This window comes from Aethalodelphis obliquidens, unplaced genomic scaffold (assembly GCF_003676395.1).
Source record: "Aethalodelphis obliquidens isolate GAN/ISIS:26980383/991018 unplaced genomic scaffold, ASM367639v1 scaffold15, whole genome shotgun sequence".
Taxonomy (NCBI): Eukaryota; Metazoa; Chordata; class Mammalia; order Artiodactyla; family Delphinidae; genus Aethalodelphis; species Aethalodelphis obliquidens.
Genome location: NW_020837959.1, coordinates 9,839,551 through 9,861,934, shown reverse-complemented (window position 1 = coordinate 9,861,934; position 22,384 = coordinate 9,839,551). Strand labels below are relative to the sequence as shown.

The window sequence follows — 22,384 nt, the reverse complement described above, 5'->3', positions numbered from 1 at the left end:
AATGGAAAGATTTGGGGATTTAAAGCTCAAAGATTATAGCCTGAGGAGATATGATTGTCTCCTGTTAATTCCTTTAAGTTAGTGAGAAATCTCCTATAAGACCTTAATTAGACCTTCTATGATTCATTTTATTTTTTTCCTCTATAGATTATCTCTTAAAAGCAGTTTGGGTTATGCTTTTGCAAGCACCAGGACTTTTGGATCTCACACTTAAAGCTGTGACTGTTGATCTCAAAGATATTTTATTTTCAAGACACATGGTCATTGAGCTTTTATATCTGGAGATTGAATTTCTGATAGAAACAGTTTAAAGAAATGTTCTTAGTGGGTTTTTGTTGGTTTTTAGCATGGAATAGATGAACATTAACATAACCATTTGGCTATAATTATAGATACATCAGATGTGATGCAGTTTTAATTATACAAGGCCAACTGAAAATGTAAAACATGAATATGCGATTTTAATTAAGATACATGCATAATTACAAGGGTGCTTCTCACAGGGAAAAGCATAGGAAAGTTCATCTTCGCTCCTCTTTCCCCCTCTTCCTTTAAATGCTATTCTTGTTCATTAAATCCCCTAATATCCTCGGAAATGTTCTGCTCTAGTTTTCCTTTATTGCTGATAGACATTAGGAGTTAAAACCCAAATCCAACTAAAAGTCGCTGTGAGAGCCTGGCTGCAAGCTTCATTGTGTTTTTAGGAGAATGGCAAAATGGTCCACACTGTTTTCATTTGTATCATCAGCAAGCAAAATCTCAACAAAAGCAGATTTCTGACCCATCAACTGCTTATTGAAGGTATTTAATAAACATATAATTAGAAGGAACTATATTACACTGTAAATTTGAAAGAGCTTTATACTTGGTTTAAAGATTGAAGGCTGCCCTTAACATTTATCTCCATACTTGTTTACATGACTCTTCATATTTGCATCCTCAAGTAAATGCATAAACTTTGCAGACAGATAGTGAAGAAAACTAAGACCACAAATACTCATATACTGATAATACTTCAGTTAGAGTCACCTTTATTCCCTTTGAATTCAGTATGATTATATATCTGTTTACTTTGTTTTTATTTATTTTTTTAATAAATTTATTTATTCTTGGCTGTGTTGGGTCTTCGTTGCTGTGCGCGGGCTTTCTCTAGTTGTGGCAAGCAGGGATACTCTGTTGTGGTGCGTGGGCTTCTCATTGCGGTGGCTTCTCTTGTTGCAGAGCATGGGCTCTAGGCATGCAGGCTTCAGTAGTTGCAGCACGCGGGCTCAGTAGTTGCGGCACACGGCCCCAGAGCATGGGCTTCAGTAGCTGTGGCACATGGGCTCAGTAGTTGTGGTGCACGTTCTTAGCTGCTCCGCGGCATGTGGGATCTTCTTGGACCAGGGATTGAACCCATGTCCCCTGCATTGGCAGGCGGATTCTTAACCACTACGCCACCAGGGAAGTCCCTACTTTGTTTTTAAATAACATGAAAGGTGTAAGTTTCTCATTATCAGATGTAACTACCAAATTACCTGATTAACCTTTAACAAATATATTAAAACCTACAAACCAGTGGAACGATGCCTCCTTCAGCGTTCTCCTTGGAAACAAAGGCCAATAGTGATGCCACTTCTCAAATCAGGGAGACCCATGATTTGGTCCATGAATCTAGTAGGTCTTTCTGGAGCAGTTCAGAGCTTCTTTCTATTCTTTCTTCTCCCAGGCTGATCCCAGAGCTCCTTTTTACCTGCAGTGTTAACATAATGCCAAGTGCAATCATTGCCTAGGCTTTATCTCATTTACATCTGATTTCCATGCATTACAGCAATAATTATGCAGATCATTAAATATTAGTCAGTGTTGGGGTAAGATTTATTTATTGCTACACAAAATTCTATTCCCATATGATCAGTTCATATATTTTGTTGCTCAAGCAAAAACTGTGTTCTACTGAAAAAAAGAAATTAAGGGGGCGCACTTTCATCAGTCTGGTTAAAACCCGGTTTGGGATTATTCATGGAATTGCCTAGCAACAAACTGCTTTCATTTTATGATACTGGGTGCAATTTGACTACTCAATGCACAATGAGAAGAAAATTTTCATTTGTCTGCTTAAAGATTTTCCATTGTTGCTGCAAATGTTTATGTGTATTTCTCAGAAACACGTTGGAATTAAAAACAACAGCCTCCTTTGAATTAGTGCCTTTTTATCTTTTGAAGCCTTTTAGCTAGTGGGGAGACCTTGTTATTCAACACCATTTTAGCCAATAACACAATGACCATTGTGAAGATTATTTACCAAAACATTTATTAAAAGCTTTTTCCTGGATTGCAGAACTCTGTTGCTGTGGCAAGGAACTGGTTCATTACAGAGTGCCTTAACAATACAAATTTTTTTTGCAACCTTCCTTGTTGCTTTCCCAAGAGTTTTGGGAGTCATTCCGATGAGCAATCAGCAGGAATTGAGGCAAGTGAAAAGTGGTTTGTAGTTTAAGTACTGCCAAACTTGACTTCCAGCATTACCACTCTACTTGTACAAGCCACTAAGTTGATTATCCTTTGTCAGTTTGCCATACAGAAGTTCCCAGCTGTCTGATTGTGGGTGTGCATTGGCTCAGAAAAGGTGAAAGGCAGAACTTACGGCAGCACCCACAGAGTGGACCGGCTTCTTAGTTGTATGAGAAACCTGGTTTGCCACTGAATGCTTCGGCTCAGAGATGTCCCTAAACACCTGCTCTGAGAGCTGATGTGAGATCCTGAGAGATACAACTTTTTAACCCACTTGTAACCTGTGCTTGTTTGAGTGGTACAGATGGGGAATGAGAGCTCTGTTTAATCAACTTTTTTCGTTCACCGAATATTACTGAAATGCGAATCTTGTCTTACTACTTCTCAATCACCAATTTTCAAACAACTAGAAAAATACGCTTCATATTAAAACAAAGTGAACATAATAAGGATCTGATCTCAAATATCACCTCTGGAAAAAGTCTTTCCTGACTTTCCTATGTAAAGTCACCCCGATTATAATCATGCTCTGTTCCCAGACCAGGCCAATAATATGGTGAAGTGTATGTGGGAAAAAAAGGTGGAATTGTGAGGCTTGGATGTTGTTGAATCCTAACCTTACCACTTTGTTCACTTCTTTAGCTTTATAATTTCCTGAGAACAGCTCAGGACCACATGACAAGGCACGAAGACACGAAAAGTCAGAGCAACAGTTCTGTTGTCACTTTGTGATTTCTGTGAACTTCATGCATCAGAGGCGTATCCATTCAATAATAAGATGATTTTTTCTTTTTTCTATGACAGCCTCTTCTATTTTGCCTTTCAATCACAAATGCTTTCTATTTAAGAACCACTTTTTGATCTTGAGTATACATTTTTCTCCTGGAATTTTGATAAGTTTTTAAAATATAATCTTTTGACTTCTTATGGGATTTTTGTTATTGTTGTTTACTTTTCTCAACTATGCGCTTGACATTACTTCCTTAACCAATGCTATTATTTTATATTAGTGCCTTTTCACAAAATTGAATAATCAATTGGTTTTTCTCCCGATGGTCATGTCCCTCCAGATATCATGTTAAATTTGATCCTATTCTGAGAAAATATTACAGATTTATCTCAGATATTCTCTGTGTCATTTTTTATTGCTCAGGACCTAGTCTAATTTATTTCTTTTGCTCTGATATACTAAAATGACGTATTCTGTGAAATGGTAACTTATCAAAAAACGCCAAACTTTTGTATTTGGTCCTGGTGAATTTTTTTTCACTATGTAGAAATCTAAAATGGTCCTTACCAGTAAATAGTCTAATTCTGCCTCTTCTTCAGTTTAAGTAAACATTTCCTTCTAGTCTCATTGCTGGTTAGGTGGTCTGTGTCTGAGGTTCCTGATTTGTGGACCATGAATTCCACTGGGTCAGTGATTTACTTACTGAGTCCACATACCCACTAAACATTGTCTGTAAGCTGAATAAAAAATTTTTGTCTTGGGTATGTATGGATGAGTATTTTTCAAATGAAAGTAGACACTTAAAATTAATAAAATTCAATCTTTTGAAAACATTGACAAATTTATAGAGGTTTTTTTTAAAAAAATGTACTTCCTCAATAAAAAGGTTATAAAAATATAAATACTATTTTACCTAAGAAATGTTTTGCTGTTAAAAGGGTCCTCATTTTCAACCTAAGAAACTCCATGTTACTTCCCTCTTCTAGTAAGATTTTTGCCCTATTATAATATATGTTGTTGTCCCTACATATAATGCTACATACAGTACTGATCCTACACTTTCTCCTGTTCCTCTCTTGCCTTTAGAATTTGTGCTCAGCAGTGTACCAAATGGCTTTAAAAAGTATGGTACCCATTTACTTTAATAATATTTACTCATCCATTTTTCATACATTGAAAGTATGTATAGAGCTCACACTGAGTGGTTCTCATCCCTGACTGTGTAAAGAATCACCTGCAGGGCTTGAAAGACTACAGACCAGTTCCTCCCACCCCCCCATCCACTGGATGAGCATCTCCTGGGAGGAGAGGGTTGTTGGGCACCTCTGTTTTTAAAGAGTTCCCTAGGAGACTCCAAGGCATAGCAAGTGGGAGAAACAAGAGCCAGCTGTAGGCCAGGCATCGTGCTCGGCACCCAGCCTCACAGGAGGGAAAAAATTAGACTTGGGAATCATTGCCTCTACTACTAATCTGGTCTCAGGGGACTCTCATGCCAACTTCTCTGTGAGACCACTCAGCTTGTCACCAGTTGCGTTGTATTTTGAGACCCTGCATGCATTACATAGAAATGTTTTACTTAATTAGAAAATGCCAGACATAAGTGTTTGATTCTTGGCCTTCAAAGCTCAGATACCAGACTGTCTGGCTCTAAACTGCATGCCTGGCAAAGTGAGTGCACAGTGCCTGGCACGTGGACACTAATCGATAAATGCTTGTGTTGAATTAACCAGCAAGGAAAAGAGCAGTACTTGTAAAGGAATTGTTTGCCAACTTCAGAGTTTAGTTATGAGTAGTGGAGAAAAAGTGCCCAGAGGCAAAATTCCTGTTTCACAGAAAACAGTCACTTCCAAGCAAGGCTGTTCCTAATTACATCTCCCAAGTCTATTAAACGTCAAACATATTATAGTCCTTACTGCCAAATATTACAAATCATTCTTAATTCTGAGAAGAATAAATTAAGCTTGGGCTTCTTCCTATGGAAGCACTTAGCAGTTCTTTCTATTTTTGTGGAGGGGGGCATTGTTGTTATTGGTTCTACTTCTGGTTTTTTCTTTCTTTTCTTTCGGCAAGGCGAAGACAACTTTAATTTGGCTGCTCACTTGAGAGATGACTTTGGGAGTTTTGGAAAAGTTTTGTACCCCGTAGTTGCTCGTCTGTAAGATAGAAATAACATCCACCACATCCTGTTTTAGGACAATGAATGACATATAAAAACACATTTAACATGATACGAAGGGACTCCTAAATAAGTGTAGATTGTGTCCTCCAGCATTCTCATTGTAAAGATGAGGAAAATGAGACACAGATTGTCTCACCAACATGCTCAAGGTCTTCAGTTACCTAAGAATGGACACATGGTTGGAACGTGGTGGCCGAGACAGAGTCTGTGGGGAGGGGTGTACCTTGATTATAGAAAACATCTCTATTGATAGGAAGGTAGCACGGGTGGGACTCTGTATCAAGCATGCATAAATCTATAACAAAATTACTAAGGATAGAAGTGAGGGTCCTGATGAAAATAAATTATAAAGAGAGCGTAAGAGGTAAGAGGCACATTGAGACTCTGGCTGCGAGGAAGGCAAGTGGGACCCGGAGGAATGGTGTACCGGTTGTTCCGGAACTGTGCTGCACAACAAACCACTCCCAGACTCCAGGCTTAACATAGTTAGAATTTGCTGCTCGTGCCTCTGGGATGGTTGCCCAGCTGTCAGCTGATCTGGAATGAGTTCAGGTGGGATGACTGGGCTGGCTCCAGTCTGCTCCTACATCTCTTACCTGCCATCAGACTGGCCCAGGCCTCTTCTCATGAGGATGGCAGAGGGCAAGGGTGAGCAAGCACCAAAGCGTGAGTGCTTTTTAGGACTTCACTTGCAATATACCTGCTAATACCCATTGGCCAAAGCAAGTCGCAAGGCCAGATGTGCCTCGGGAATGGGGAGTGTTCCTTGATTAGACCTAGATTCTGCTTTCTCTGGGTGGTTCCCCAATGCATTGTTCTCTACTCCTCTTATCTCTGGCCTCTGAGATGTTCTTAGTTTTACTCCTTGATCACTGCTGGAGAGGGAGTGGAAGATGTACCCTTTTTTTTTTTTTTTTTTTGCGGTACGTGGGCCTCTCACTGCTGTGGCCTCTCCCGTTGTGGAGCACAGGCTCCGGACGCGCAGGCTTAGCGGCTGTGGCTCACGGGCCCAGCCGCTCCGCGGCATGTGGGATCTTCCCAGACCAGAGCACCAACCCGTGTCCCCTGCATCGGCAGGCGGACTCTCAACCACTGCGCCACCAGGGAAGCCCGATGTACCCTTTAAAAAAAAAAAAAAAAATTATTTATTTATTTGGCTGTCTGGGGTCTTAGTTGCAGCATGTGGGATCTTTAGTTGTGGCATGCGAACTCTTAGTTGCAGCATGTGGGATCTAGTTCCCTGACCAGGGATTGAACCCGGGCCCCCTGCATTGGGAGCATGGAGTCTTAGCCACTGGACCACGAGGGAAGTCCCTGGAAGAGGTACCCTTTAAACAATGTTCTCAGCCTGCTTCTTGTAGAAAGTTGGGTATGCAGAAGCCTTTTTAATTTTTTTTATTTTTCATTTTAAACACTTTTGGTTCCTTTTAGTTCAGGTACTCCATGTGTCAAATACCAAAGCCCACAATCTTTAGAAACATGCTTCCCTGTCTTTATTTAATCCCTGATGTTTTCTGCTCTTTATATTGCTGTGGGATAATGTCCTTAAGAATCTTGAAAGCCCTTTTGTTGAACTTAGTGGGTCTACAAGGCATCTCCTTAATGCTCTAAGAAGTCTTAACAAAAGGTCTCATGGGTACACCCATAATTTGGTCTGTACCCATGGCCATGTCTTAACTTGAGAATATTTTATTGGCTTAAAAGGCTGGAGATGAAAAACAGTTTTAGTTTCCAAATTAGCAGAGAATGGCATCTCTACATGCTGAATTCAACTTGCAAGTTGTCTGGTTATTTTCTGAGTTCATCTTTTTCTTGTAATACTTTGTTATACCCAGCTAGCTAGAGCCAACTGACACTTTCAATATTCTGCCTTGAAATTTCATTGCCAAAGTCCAGTGTTTCATCAGGAACATTTTCTATCTTCCATTTTACAGTTTGCCACTATGATAGCATGAGTCACCAATTTTCCATCCTTTTATAAAGTTTTCTTTCTTTTTTCCAGGTTCCTACAAGAGTTTCATTTCCATTTTTCTAGGCTAAACCTACCACCTGGTCACAAAGCCAATGCCATATACTGTAGGTTTTTGTTATAGCAACACCTCACTCTGTGTACCGACTTCTGAATCAGTTATTTATTGCCGCAGTAGTGCTACCTATCCAGCAGCTCCAAACTTTATGGCTTAAAATAAAGTGTTTAGTACCTATGCTACTGTTTTTGGGTGAGCTTGTGTATTTGGAGGTTGATTGGCTGTTAGTTGTTCTAGGACAGCCTTGGCTGATCACTGGAGCAACTTAGCCCTGATCCATATGCCTCTCGCCCTCCAGTAGGCTAGCCTGGTTGTGTTCGCACGGTCATGGCTATGTCCAAGAGCAAGCGAACACCAATGTGCAAGTGCTTTTCAGGATTCTGTGTTACACTGGCTAACAACCACTGGCCAAAGTAAGTTACATGGCCAGTCCAGGGGTAAGGAATTATATACCCTGTCCACTAAAAGGTGAGGATAGTGGGACAGGTAAAGAACAAGGCCATTAGAGTAATTGATGCATGGATGGAAAGTGAGAAAGGACATTACCTCTAATGCTGGCCCATGAAGGACAGTTGGGTGCTCCAAGACGCAGTGCTCAACTGGGAGTCAAGTACAACTTTCCAAATCAGAAGCAGTTATCAACTTTTGATATCAGAAGAGATGGTGGGGTTCCAGTTCAGCAGCAGGGCACCCAACCATAAAGGAGATAGGCCAGACAGCAAAATGAAAGGTGGGTGTGTGATATTATGATTTTGGATAATTTGTCATCTCATAGAAAAGAGCACATCCAGTAGGTAGGGGATATTGGGAGCAGAATCCAGTCCTCTAGAGAAAGACTGAAGGAAAACTAGTAGGGTTAGGCCCTAGTCATACTAGTTGAGATTGAAGGTTAGGTTCTATCCTACAGTGGGAAAAAACTAGAGTACAAGGCAGGGAAATAAATGGACTCTTGAAATGGGGATGCAAAAGGGCAGGGTCTGTCAGAGCTGAGAGGCTCACCCTTGGTATGCAGGCCCCGGGTATACCATGATAATCAGGTAGAGACTCCCAATTTATTGCTTAACTAAATCAAGATCTTTTTCAGTAACTGGAGTGAGCTGGGCCCTAGAGCCCTTTACATTTATGAACCATGGGCACAGACTCAATTTCCTTTGATGCTCCCACCCTGTAAGGTGGGCAGAGCAAGTAACATTCTCTCATATTTTCATGTGAGGAAACTGGGGCTCAGAAATGAGTCGCTCAAGGTTCCTGAGCTGACAGGTGATGAAGCTGGATTCAGAATCTGCATTGATGCAGAACACTTAGTGAGGAGTGATGTTACTGAAGAAGAGTCTTCTGGAAGAAGGACACAGAATTCTTTCCTCGTGTGGATTGTAGAAATGACACGGAGGAGGAAGAGTATAACTGATGGAGTCTTCCATTTCCCAGTCACCTCTGAGGGTTCATTCTAGTAGAAGCAGAGAATCTGGCACATTCTTGTTTTGCCTTGCTTAGGAAATAGAGGAATCAGGGAAGGGGGGATTGCTCTGCTGGTTTGTCTCATTATCAAAGAATGGGTTCAGGATGTGGACATGATGGGGATCTGTGTAAACAGTGTTAGGTGTGAAACTGAGATGCGTGTGAGATTTCACCCTGCTTTACAACTTAATAGGTTAGTCTGAAACAATTATGTATATTCTTACAGGAAGCAAACATGAGGTCTCTGGATCAGACTGTTTATGACTCACGAAGTACTGTAGACAGATTCCCAACCCCAATCCCTACAGAGCTGCACGGTAAGTTATCTAAGATGTAGTTAAACCATTACGGGCCAGAGAAAAGTACTCTTCTTTCTGAGCGTGGCCAAGGTGATGCCACTCGTAGGAGGGTAGGTGGGATTAGGGGCTGGGAGGGAGACGGTTGGGAAGTGGGGAAAGAAGGATCAGCTGGGAGCCACGGGTCGTGGCTGGGATCTGTGGCCTCTGACAGCCTTCTAAGCCCCTACTTTGGTGGTGGCGGTGTCTGCCAGGAGCAGCAGTGACCTAGAAACTCTCCTGGCCTCAGAACCACAGAGCGGGTTTAGCAGGAGCTAGAGTTGCTTCAGGCCAACAAGGTAAGCAGGCAGGTCAACAGCCATGTCAGGGGCTGCGACAGAGCCTCCTTCCAGGCCTGCTCTGACCGTCAAATCCTGAACAGTAGCATGGCTGCTACTTCACTTCCATCTTCCTAATCTGCAGCCACACACACACACACACGCACGCACGCACGCACGCACGCACGCACGCACGCACGCACGCAAATGAATTCTGGGAGATGTAGTTTCAGCTTAGTTAAATTGACAGTCCTAACCCCTACACCCAAATCTTCAACAGACTTGGGAGATACCTCTGATTACTCCCTTCATGAAGGTCTTTCATATGGGCTTTCAAACTGTTCCTAAATCTTTTAGCCTTCTCTTCTCTGTAATAAGCCACCCTAAGACCTCTGTCTTTTCCTTCTATTTTTGCTAGTCTTGAATCATACTCTTTCCCTTATTTGTATTCCCTGAGACTCCCCATCACTCTGTAGCAGATGTGGTTGACTGCCAGGCAGTACCCTGGCAAAGGTCCAGTCGTTCTCGGCTTTTGGGAATGAGAACCTCATGGTTCCCACACTTCATCCTACTGCCCTATAATTTGTTTTTTTTTTTTTTTTTGTGGTACGTGGGCTTCTAACCGTTGCGGCCTCTCCCATTGCGGAGCACAGGCTCTGGACGCGCAGGCTCAGCGGCCATGGCTCACGGGCCCAGCCCCTCCGCGGCATGTGGGATCCTTCTAGACCGGGGCACGAACCCGTGTCCCCTGCATCGGCAGGCGGACTCTCAATCACTGCGCCACCAGGGAAGCCCTGCCCTATAATTTTTTAAGCTGTATTTATGCCGAGCTAGGTGCGTGTTGTGTTTCTGCAGTCAGTTGCTCCTCATGAGGAAGCCTGTCTTGCATATATATTTACTAAACCAGGTGACTGCGTCCCCTGATTTCGAGTAGGTCAAAGTATTTTTCCTAACAAAGAAGAGCAGTATGCTTTGGCACAGCTGCTTGGTACTTTTCCTAGAATGCTAGAAGGAAGCAGACATTCACTTGGTTTTTGCCCGTCTCTCTTTGTCTAAGTTGTCCTATCTGGCCTGGCCTGTTGGCTTTAGTCTGTTAGAATGGCGATGTAGGAGACTGCGCCTCTTGGTTTATGAGCTTGAACCCAAGTTCATCAACGTGTGCCTTAGCAGGACAGAAATTCACGTAAGTATTTCTGGGCCATCAGATCTCTGTGAAGAGCATTTACATGTTCCAGATGTAGGGTATGCATGTGCAAATCTCACGTAGAGATCACAGCTCACTAACTTGTGGATGGCCCCCCAGAGAAAAGAAGTGATTCAGTATAATGGCCCTGTAGACTATAGAAGAGAGACCCAGAAATCACTATTCTGTTGGTGCTGTTTAAAATTTGGGCAAGGAGCCACGTTTTCGAGGCAAGAAGAACAGCATTTTCCTTTTCATAATAATAATAAAAAAATATTTCACATTTTGGAATAAGCAATAGTCATCTCTCAATTAGTATTAACAGCTAATCAGGGTGCAACAGGGTAGTGGAGCTCTCATCAAACAGCAGGTGGCTGGTTTTATTTTTTCAACGCCGCTTAAAGATTATTTGAAAAATCTCCTTCAGAGACCAGTGTGTGGGGAGCCACGTACTCCCAGTCAGAATTTAAAGTGACCCAAAATACAATATTAATGATTGATGCAGAAGCTCACAGTTTGGCGTTGGGGTTTAATTAGATAAGCATTGCAGCTGTTTTCGTGTGGAGGCAACTTGATGGGATGCAAAGCTGTTATGTGACTTCCCATTTACAGGGTATCTATTGAAGCGGAAACAGAAGCAAGCTACTAGGAATTATGATGATGACATTTTTTTTTTCAGCCCTGAAATGAGTAGAAGTCTGATTGTTGGGAGGGAGAAGCACTTTATAATTAAAAAGGTGGGCTTGGATCTTGCATTTCATTTATTAATGAACTCAACACTCATAAAAACCAACTAGGGCAGCCCAGCCAGGATCTGGCAAGTCAAGTATGAAGAGCTTGCACGTGAGTCTCCTTTGGTCTATACCCCTTTGCGCATACAAAATCCTCTTGTCTCAAACCCATCCTTCGCCTTCCAAGCATCACAGTAGTGTCAGGCTGTGTAATATCTTACCCATGCAGATAAACTCCTACAGTAGCTGCTTTGGAATCACTCTCTCTCCCTGAAAACTTGAGGATTTAAACCGGGGTCGATAGCTTTTCAGTTCACTGGGTCCAAGAGATTGTCCACGTTTAGTCAGAGTTTGGAATCTTCTGTGTCGAATGCTGGAAAGGACTAGAACGCATGGTATAGTGTCTGTCTACAGCTAAGCTTCAGCGTGTGTGCCGACCTCCGTCACGTGAGACGGCTAAGGAGAACAATTTATGGAAGCTCACTGTAAATTAAATGTGCAAGATTTTAGGAACGCGTTCCACCAGAATAAGGCTCGGAGCACTGCACATTTAAAGTGGTGTTGTTAGACTGATCTTTAAAACATCTCTATCCAATAAAAAGGAAGCCTGTCTAGGTGTTTTGTGTTGTGAAATAATTATAATAGCCATCTATTATAATACATTAATACATACAATCTATTATAATACATTCTTAGTTGCTTATTGTCAGTATCTACAGAGTATGAAGTTATACCTGAACGCTAACTAAGTCTTATTATTTTTGTTGTGTAAAGAAAGTTTAATGAGCCTTCTTCTGATTGTTATAAAACAATTTGTGAGGATTTTGAATAAACCTGACTCTTCAGTATAAGTAGGAGAGAAATGAAACTTTTTGGAAGTACGTTAACTTTCTCTGGCTATTAAATTGTCATGCCTTGCCCTGAGAAGGGATTTACACACTGCTTTATTCCTTTTTGTTAAAGAAGGGTGTGCAACTAGGAATTAGAAAATTTGAAAGATTAAGTCCTAGTTTGGCCATGTTCTTACTGTGTGCTCTTGGTCAGTTGGCTAAACCTTGAGCTCCCTTTTTCTCATTTGCAAGATGGGAAAAATAGGCCCTTCCCTCCTTATCTCCCAGGGCAATTCTGAGCATCTAATTTGGTGGAAAGCATCTTCAAGTTTAGACCTGAAACTAGGTGTGTCTAATATTCTGCAAATATACTTGTAATGAATTGATTGTTGTTTGATGAGGCAGTTTCCTGCAGTCCCCTCCATAAAGCTACTGAGAACAGATGAGTCTTAAATTTTCCAGTGAGCAAGCGTAATGCCTGTGTTTGGGTTTCCAAAGCTTTTCCTAATAGTAATACTCTCACCACCTGCCTTTTGGGGGAAGGTGAGGAAGAGGTATAGGATTATTCACACAGATACAGAGATGAGGAAAGTGAGATTTTGTGCATGATTGAATGAATTACAAGTCAAAGCTTGGACCTGGGCCTTCTGGTCCCAAAGTGAGTGTTATCACCTTTATACTGGATTGTCACTGCAGACAGTCTGCAAATAAATGGAAATAGAGAGAATGGTTATCAAGGAAACATGTGGTTAACTTTGAAGAGTACAGATGTCAACAAAGCAGGTAATTCATTAGAGCAGATCAATAAGCTTAACAGCAGGATTACCATGAGATACATTGTAGATAACTGCCTTGTTTATACATGAGAGTTGGCTATATTGTGGATTTTTAATAAGTAGAACATACCCTTTTTAGTTTCATGCAGTAATGATTGTTGATCATTTGAAAGTAATGTTACTATACTTGTTCCCTTGATAAAATAATTGATAAACATATGGCTCCTTTGTGTCTTTTCTGATTGATGCTGATGGAAAAGCTGACAACAATAAGTAGTAGGATTATTGCAATACTCCATCAGAATCTCTGAGGATAGAGATCGATTACAGTCCTTTAAACATCACCATACATCCTAAAGGCAGTCAATAAAAATGACTGATGATGGTTTGAATTGATGAACCAAAGCGTGGTGGTATGCTGAATGGAAGGTAGGCATGAGTATTTTGGACAAAGGCAATGGTGGAATTTAGGACATGCTAATAAAAAGTTAATGCATAGGTAATGAATACAGGTCTTGAAATGTATGGACAAGCACTTAACTTATAGAATAATGGTAATTGTGACACATGATAACAGCACTTACTTTTATTTGTTAGTGCTTATTCATCTTCCAACCCAATGAATAGTTTTTCCCAGAGTTCCAGCTGGGATTCTCTTTTCTGCCTCTACATAAACTTTCCTTGGGCTTTGTTATCCACCCAAGGTTACACTTATCATTTGGGTAGCAATGACCCAGGTCAAGCAACCTTGGTTATGCCTTTTGAGTAGCAATGACCCAAGTCAAGCAACCTTGGTTGTGCCTTAGTCATGCACACCTCTGAACACTCCTATAGCATTTTTAACTTGTCTCCATTATATTAGGCAGTTGAAATCATGCATCTGAACAAGGTGGCCTGGAGAGAATAGATAAAGTAAGAAAGGAAGAGGGGCTACATTCAAGGATTAAGGAACCCCAACATTTTAAAGGCTAAGTAAATGAGGGTTTTAGAGACAGAGCAAGTGAGTGGTCAGAGGAGTAGGAGTGCAATCACGAGAGGGTGGTGTCACTGTGGAAATCCAAAGGAAGAAGGTGTTTCACAAAGAAGGGTGTGGTCAGTAGGACTGAGATGTCAGGAAGGATGAAGACTGCAAAATGCCCACTGGATCAAGCAACATGGAGGCCACTAGTGAACTTGGCCAGAGCTGTTTTGGTGAAATGAAATGGGTGAAAATCAGATTTCTGTGGATTGAGAAGTGAGTGGGAGTTGAGTCAAGGGAAACAGAAAGTACAATCATCTCACCTAGAGTTATTTTAAAATCCGTGACGCCATTTACCACGCATTCCCTTGGAATCACAGTTAAGACAAGCTGTGAAGGATTCCATCCAGAAAGACCTGCCATCCACCTGAAGCTATAGCTATTTCCAGCACTCAGTGAGGCTCCTGGGAACCAAACAATGCTGTTGCCAGCCCACCTGGTCTAGGATTTCCAGGAGCAGCTGGCTTGTTCCAGAGAAGTCCAAGTCCTTCAATCCATCAGAGACCTCAATCTGTCTGAGACTTCCAGGTCCAGTTCTTTGGAAATTTCTAGGCTGGTTATCTTCCGTGTGACTCATCCACATTTTTCATCCAGGCTGAAAAATGCTCCTTCAGTTCCCCACCTCTCCAAAGTCCCAGCCTCCTGTACCTTTGTGCCTCCTTCTCCCTGGACCAGATGTCATTGTTTTCCTCCTAACCTTTCCCACTGTTCTCTTCGGAACCTCTTCCTAATGCAAACAACTTCCCACACACCCTTAACCTAGTCACAGATGCGGCATCCATTTCCCGGCTCTCACTGAAACCTTTCCTCTCAAGTAGACACTCTCATTTGGGTTGGGGTCTTCCTGGCTCCCAAAGTCACTTGCAGATCTTTCCTCCTCCACAGTACCTCCTGGTCATTGTCAGGGAGCCCCTGGGCTCACTGTCAAGCTTTTCATCTCAGGTATGTAGAATCCACCCTTCATCCTAGGCTCTTAACGCCTTTTCTTCCTTAACAGACCAGGAACCTGGTAGGACCTACTATCCAAATATATCCCAAAGCTGACTACTTTCCACCTCTACTGCTTCCACCTAGTCCAGGCTACCACTGTCTTTTACCTGAGGTGCTACAGCCTCATAAGTTGGCTTCCTGTTTCTCCTCTTGCCCCTATAGTCAGTTTCCCACTCAGTCACCAGAGGAGTCTCCCCACGATGTATCCTGCCATGTCATGTTCCTCCTCAGAACCCGCTAGGGGCTTCCATCACACTAGACTGAAATCCAAAGCCCTCTGGGGTAGGCATGCACACATTTCCCTGCCTCATCCCCCACCATGTCCCCCTTGCTGGGCTGCTCCTGTCATACTGGAATCCTCCAACCCTGCGAAGCTCATCTCTCCTCACAGCCTCTGCCTGGAGAACTCCCCGGAGGACATCTCCATGCTCGCTGCTCACTGCGTTCTGCTCCCTGCTTGAGTGTCCTCACCCCAGAGAACCACTGATCGTTGTACAGAATAGTCCCTTCCTCTCCCTGTCCCCAACATCACTCTCGACCTGAAGCCGTGCACACTTTGCAACCCCAGTTATAATGTCCATGTGTGTAGGAAGGCATTCGCCCGTCTTGTTCACCTCTCTCTCCTTGGCACCGAGAGCTGAGTTCAGCACATCATATGTGCTAAATAAATGTGTGTTAATGAATGAATAAACAAGCCCTTCCTCGGTCACCTTGTCTTAAGGCCAGAAAGCAAGTCTCAACTCAGGGTATGGACATAAAATGCAAGTTCTTCTCCCCAAAGTGTTATTACTGAAGAGCAGACTTCCTCAGCATGACCCTCGTAAATGTGTGCTCACTCCCTGCTCTTAGAGTAGGCTTATTCCAGTCCTGTCCTTTCTAATCTTTGTCTATGGTTTAAAGGCCTCCTTCTTACCTAGTGCAGGCCAGCCTGTGACTCTAATCCCAGTGTCTTAGTCCATTCAGGCTGTCCTAACAAAGTACCATAGGTTGGGCTTATAAACAGCAGAAATTTATTTCTCACAGTCTGGAGGCTGGAAGTCTGAGACCAGGGAGTTAGCTGGTCAGGTTCTGGTGAGAACCCTCTTCCAGTTTCCAATTGCAGACATCTTGTTGTATCCTTACATGGTGGAGAGCAGAGGGGAAGCAAACTCTCTCGTGACTCTTATAAGGGCACCAATCCCCTTTATGAGGGCTCCACCCTCATGACCTCATCTAATCCTAATTTTCTCCCAAGTCCCCGTCTCCTAATGCCGTCACAATGGGGGTAGGGTTTCAACATGTGTGTCTTGTGGGAGACGCAAGCATTCAGTCTATAGCACCTGTGTCTTCTCTGCCCTCTACTGGGCAGGGACAAGTGGGGCTTTGGTGTGAGGGTGAAAAGAAGACAGACCTTTCCTACTTGACTGCTGGCTCGTGTCCAGGCTGTCAGCCTCTCTGTGCTTTGTTTCTTCTCTTTGCAGGGATACCTCCCAGCAAGCCTGAAGGGGAGGTAGCTGCCCAATAACTGGAAGTTTCTCTGAACTTAAAAATGTGGGGCTCTTAGTACTTTTGTAGTCAACTTTGGCCCTAAATTGCAATTCTGAGAAGAGTAGAAAAATCTTACTGAGCCCCGATGTCAGCCTTTTAAGCTGTTGGTTAGGAACTGCTCAGTCTCTGAAACCATGTAATACATACCCTGCTCCGACCTCAGCTTTCCAGTCTTCCAGCAGTCCCATCCTCTTTGACTCCTTCAAGACTTTCAGTCTCCTTATCCTCCAGCCTCTGGAGTCTTCCCTTGGTCCCCACCCTGCCTAGACCTCACGGGTTGTCACTTCAACCTCCTTGGAGGTTGAAGCCCTTTCTGGACAACCCACCAGTGTGCAGGTGCCTCCTCAGCATGGCATTTCATTCGAGCTCCTTCCACCAACAGCAGTTATGGTTTTCTTGTTTGCCTATTTGTCTCTTGTTTGTCTCCACAGCATAATACCACCAACAACCCTTGTCTGTTTGGTTTGCCACTGTGTCTCTAATGCCTAGAATAATGCTTAGCACCTATTGGTCACTCAGTAAATATCTGTTGAATGAATGAATACATTTCAACAATTCTTTTGCCAATACTCTCAACACCTTTGCTGTCTAACTTCTGCCCATCCACCCACCAAAAGGCCAAGCTTGGTTTATCTGTCCATTTAGTTTCCCCGCTCCTGCCCCAGCCTGCTTAGTATTGTTGCAGAAAATTGTGCAATGCTTGGATTGCGGCTACTACCCATCCTTGATCATGATCCTAACCTGAGCGGAGGGCAACAGCCCTTTGATGGTCCTCAGTTACTTTTCTCCCGGTTTTCACAGTATTTGCCTCAAGGCTTCCTCAGTTTCCCCATGCTCCTGCCGGCACCTGGGGAAACAAAAGATAGATGGAAATTATCTCAACAGTCCCCTCTTTCTAACACTTGCCTTCATTCATCCTAACACCCTTCATTCATTTCAATATGAATTGGACTTCCCTTCCCTTCTCCTAGGTGAGCACATGCCCTCCACTGGGCTCCCCCCCCACCCCAGGGACATCACTCTCTCAATTAGCCTTGCTCCTGTAGCTTCAGCATCTTCTTTCTTGTTGCTTTTGCCATCAGTATTGAAACACGATCACATCTCTCCAGTGTTGAAAAAAATAAACCCCCCAAGCCTACCCTCTCCCTCATGTTTTTTTTTAGATCCTGTCTTATCTCATTCCAGTCAGTTTTCTATATATATTTCATCTAATCCTGTTCTTCCTGTTCACACCATAACTCTACACAATCTTATTCCATTCCTACCACACCAAAAAACCCCTCTTTTCCAGATCACCATTGTATTATGCTGATGGATAATTTAGGCTACAGTAAGTGCAGACCATTGCCCCGATCCATTCTTTGGGAGGTGGGACAGACAAATGGTCTCTTCCATGTACCTGCACACTATGTTTCTCCTAAGGACTAAGTGGTACAAATAATGATGTAGAATTCGCACAGAAACCAGCAAAGTAACTCCTGTTCTTATCTCTTGGGTGGATTTTACAAGTCATCTGGGCTCCATGTATGTCTCATGCAAAGTCACAAAGGTTGCAGTGTCCCATGCTGCTATTCCAGGAGTCTGGAAGTAGCTGCTGTAGCTGGTTAGAGATAAATGTTGTGAGTAGCTTGGAGACAAAAATGCTGTGCAAGCTCAACTGAATTTTTTTGGGAAGACATGATTTTCAAACATTCATTATGTCCACTTGGGATAGGGAGAAAGGACAAGAGGTGAACATTTTGGAAAGAGGAAGGAGGAAACTAGTAGTGTTAAATCTAGAGTGAAGGAGGTATGGAGGATGGACATGCTTTGCCTGGTTGCTGTGTAGAAAATGCCATAGCTGCCACATTGTGCCTTTGCTGGCAGGGTAATTTTGCTCATCCACCCTCCATGTTCCCCGTGTCTCACTCCATCCCTCCAGGTTCCCTTCACTCCAAAGCCACACCACACCAACTGCTAGCTCACAACCTCACACCCCTTCAGTTTCCTTAGTCTGACATTTTCTTCCCCATGAATTCCCTATTGAACTCATACTCCTTCGAGTCTCAGATCAAATGCCACCTCTTCCCTCTCTGATACCTACAGCAGCAACCCCACTGGAATGAGCTTCTTGCTTAGTCACCCCAGCATCTTACTACTTTTATTGAGAAGAAACATGGCTCAGTTAAGAGAAAAAACATGGGCTATGTGGAGTCAGACAGACCTGGGCTTACGGAGAATCAATGATTTACTCTGTGGGAACTTGGGTAAGTCACTTAATCTCGCAGGACCTCGATTTCCCTAATTTGGGAAGGTGATAATATCCACATCTGAGGGCGGTGGCCGGGGACTAAGCGAAGTAAGACTGTTAAGCTCTCTGCGTATGCTCCGTTCTCTGTAAGTGCATCCCCACCCCTTGTATCCTGCTAGGCATTATAGTTAATTATCTCTCTCATTAGATGGAAAGGTCTGCGAGGGCAAGGATGACACCCTTATCCTCCTAGGAGGCCTCGAACAACATTTAGTAAGTGCTCAATAAACGTCTAACAGATTAAGCCTTATTTTCTTAGCATATTACCTCCCAAAATTGTTCATCTCTTGGTACTCATAGAAAGTGATATTTGTATGGAACACTAGGGTCACCTGAAGGAGATTTGGGGGTATCAACCTCAGTTGGCGAAATTGAGTACATTTCCTTTATCCTATTAACTATCCTATTAACTATCCTATTAACTATAAACTATCCTATTAACTACTAACTGTATCCTATTAACCTATTAACTATTTCCTTTATAATAAGGAAAATTAAATGCTGAGAAATATATTAAAAATTTTACTTGTATAAAACTTTAAAATGCTATAGTCTTTCAATTACTGGACTCAGGAAGTTTACAGAGGATGTTATCAAAATAGAATTCAAAAATAAGTTTGAGTGATTTTGAAAACGTTCTGTTTTACATTTTTAAAAAATCACTATAAAATGTTTACAAATGTTAATAACTGCCAGGACACTGGTGGTCTGTTTTGGGGAACACCCATCAGGAAGATCAGCTTTAGTCCATGTTTATCCAAAGTTCCAGACTCTTTTCTAAATGAGGAAACTGACCGACCACAGGTGGTACCCTAGTGGTGGGTGGGTAGGAGCCAGCACAGAAGCAGGATTTAGGACAGCAGGGCCCGTCTGCACCCAGGCATCCGGCTGGCAACAAGCAAATAACATTGCCTGCGTATCTCTTGACTTTCATCTGAGCCCAACTGCTTTAAAAAAAAGGGGCATTGATAACCGATGTGCTTTGTTAAAATGCAGGAATGTCCTGACAAGGTCACTGACATGTTTGGGTTATGACTCATGCTTTTAACTCTGGGTTTCTGATTCTTGGTAGCATGTGGGTTGGCTTCGATTGCATACCATCCTGGAATGACTTTGAACGATACTGTTGATTCCAAGGGACCCACTGCCTGCCAAAACCATGTTCCAGGAAAAGAGACGGAAAGAAAGCAGAGAGGTACAACCTCAGGGATAAGAAAATTAGACAGATGTAGCCATCTGTTACTGCTCCCACCTAGCTCATGGGTGGCTGTTATTACAGGGTTATTTTTACAGGTGCACATTTGTGGTGTGTTTGCCCTCCACTTGTGTTTCTGGGTTCATGTTGAAGCACTTGAGGCAATGCAGGAGCCCTTTGGCTCTGTAGAATAGCAGGATGTCTCAGAGCCCTGTCTGGTAGGACATCTGTCCTGACATTCTGGTGCACTTTCACATCCAAGGATGGGAAGAGTGTTTGGTGGCAGAGGTGGGAGAAAGGGCTCAGTGAGGACACCAGTTTGGCCAGATGAAAGATACTGAGCAGACATCTTGGGTTACCTGCAAGATAACTTCAATTCTCCCGTATGTGCCAACTGAAATACTTAGGGGTCATGCTGAGCCCAGTCAGAATAAAACAAACCACATATACCTGGGAGAGTAAGTATTTCCACCTTTATAATCTGACCCTGCAAGTGGTTACACACAACGGGCCAAGTCACCTGGGCCTCAGTGAAACTTCTCTCCAGGATATGGCTCCATTTTGCTCTTGGAAGTTTCCATTCAGAGGGATGCTCAGGTTGTAACATCTGGAGAGTTCCAAGCTTTCTCTCTGTTTGGCACAGATTTTTATCATGTGTTTATGTTCTTCTTATATTAAATACAATATAATTATTAAACATCTGCCACAGTGCTGGGGACTCAGGACTGGATAAAATGGCCCAGAGCAGGGAAACAGACATCTAAGTCCACAGTTCACCCAGTGTGACGTGTGCTGTAATGAAGGAGTAGGATGTACCATGGAGAGAGAGAAGAGGGGTTCTAAAATCAGCCTGGGCTGCCAGAAGAGCCTCAGGTAGGAGGAAATGCCTGTGCCTCGATTCCTGCCTCCAGGAATAAGTAAATATTACTGGATGAAGGACATGCAGAGACTAGAATGGGGATCTGAGATATGCAGCAGCACATGCGAAGACCCTGAGCTGTGAAACAGCCTGGCCTGTTTTAGGGACAAGGAACAGCAGGTAGTTTGATAAGGTGGAGAACAAGTTGTTTAGAAGGGACAATGGTAGGTGAGCCAGGGGATGCAGGTAATAAGTACTCGACCACAAAGGGTCTCCTGTGACAAGCCAAGGAGTTGCTTATGAAAGCAACGGGGAGCTGGTAGAATAGTGTGAGTAAGTGATAGCATGGTCATGCTTGAATTTCAGAGCAATCAGCTTGGTGGATAAACTGAGGCGCATTAAATTTGAGGCGAGATGACCAAGAGATAATAAGGGTCTGAATTATAGAGGTGGTAGCAGGATGTCGAGGGGAAGAGGATTTTCAGAAATTAATTTAGAGAAGACAGTATAGGTAGGACTTAGTGTCTGTATAGATGTTGAGTTCGGGGACAAGGAGAGGTTAAGGATGACTCCCAAGTGTCTTTATAGGGTAACTGGTGGGTGGTGGTGTTATTAAGGGAGATATGAATTAAGCAGAAGACGGTATGGAAGGGAGGGGCAATAATTTCATGGTTGGAATGGTCCAATGAGTATTCCTCAAATTCTGCTTTCTGCCTGATCATGCTCATCTCAAAAAAGAACCCACCGTCTATAGAGTGAGCCTGGCATTTTGTATCTTTGAGACCTGCCCTGCTCTTCTGTTCTCTCTCCCGCAACTCCTCTGCACGAACCCTCTAGTCTTCCTGTGACCCTCTCCATTCCTCTCGTCTATGAGTTCTTTCCTTTGAAGCTCACCATCCTTATATGACTCGCCTTGATAATCCACCTAATGGTAATGTCCCCTGAGCAGCACTGTGTGACATCATATGTCATTCTGTGTGTCTATGTTCTACCGTCTCTGATGGAGGTGAGGGCATCTGACATGATGGGGGTGGTCATGTGTAGCTGAGGGACATGAACGTGGTTGGCTGAAGGAAAATGGTCCACATCCAGTCCATAGGCCCCGCAGGCTGCTGAATCTCTGTTTGCAACATGAGATCAAACTAGCGATGTGCGCTGGCCTTTGGGGTGGAAACACTCATTCTTCACGTTGATCCTGTTGTTCTGGCCACAGCACCCTCAGTGCTCTGGATCTTAGCTTTTGCGAGGAATCCCTATGGGTTTGGGATATGGCTTGTGTCTGCAAAGGGAGAACCAGCAGATGTCCTTCCTCCCTGGGTCAGCTGGCTATCCCAGTCTCACCTGATGACACACCTCTACACTGTGTTCTTCCTCCCCTTCCCCACTTTCTGAGGTACTGTGGCTGAACTGTCTGGGGGGCACAGCTCTGACTCTGGAGGTCTAAGACCCCTTGGTCACCGAGTCCTCCTTTCAGAAGGGGGCAGT

At 43.2% G+C, this 22,384-nt stretch overlaps 1 long non-coding RNA gene across 3 annotated transcripts in view; it reads left to right on the top strand.

The window, feature by feature from the left end:
- LOC113625387 (uncharacterized) overlaps positions 1-22,384 on the top strand; it is a 63,445-nt gene that overhangs the window by 3,764 nt on the left and 37,297 nt on the right. For all 3 annotated transcript variants that reach the window (XR_003434650.1, XR_003434649.1, XR_003434651.1), the window contains one exon: positions 9,114-9,204. This is a non-coding gene — a long non-coding RNA (uncharacterized LOC113625387). The remainder of the gene's footprint in view (positions 1-9,113; positions 9,205-22,384) is intronic.